The sequence below is a fragment of the Prorops nasuta genome, unplaced genomic scaffold (assembly GCF_024137725.1).
Source record: "Prorops nasuta isolate Cenicafe-Biocafe unplaced genomic scaffold, Cenicafe_Pnas_1.2 PNAS00185, whole genome shotgun sequence".
Classification (NCBI taxonomy): Eukaryota; Metazoa; Arthropoda; class Insecta; order Hymenoptera; family Bethylidae; genus Prorops; species Prorops nasuta.
The window spans coordinates 7,501-7,762 of record NW_027116981.1 but is presented as its reverse complement, the minus strand read 5'-3'; the positions used below and the strand labels follow the sequence as shown (position 1 = coordinate 7,762).

The 262-nt window shown below is 43.5% G+C and overlaps 1 non-coding gene across 1 annotated transcript in view; it reads left to right on the top strand.

The window, feature by feature from the left end:
- The first annotated feature begins 200 nt into the window (after window positions 1-200).
- Window positions 201-262, top strand: part of LOC136785183 (small subunit ribosomal RNA) — a 1,917-nt gene continuing 1,855 nt past the window's right edge. Inside the window, exon 1 of the ribosomal RNA XR_010824587.1 lies at window positions 201-262. This exon is cut by the window's right edge and continues 1,855 nt beyond it. This is a non-coding gene — a ribosomal RNA (small subunit ribosomal RNA).

Below are 262 nucleotides of genomic sequence, written 5' to 3'. Positions count from 1 at the left end.
TTAGAGGTTTTATCTATTGAATTTGGAAAGTGTCTCTGCAGATCGGGATTTTTAAGTAAAGACTCGACTGCGGTGTTCGCTTTAGGTATTCGTGATTTTGTGTCTGCGTGGTGAATGTAGGTGTAATTGCCATATTTCCTGCGACACTTTCTCACGATGCTTGCTTCGTACGTAGTGGTTTTCCACGCGTTGATCCAAGCTCCCTGGTTGATCCTGCCAGTAGTCATATGCTTGTCTCAAAGATTAAGCCATGCATGTCTCA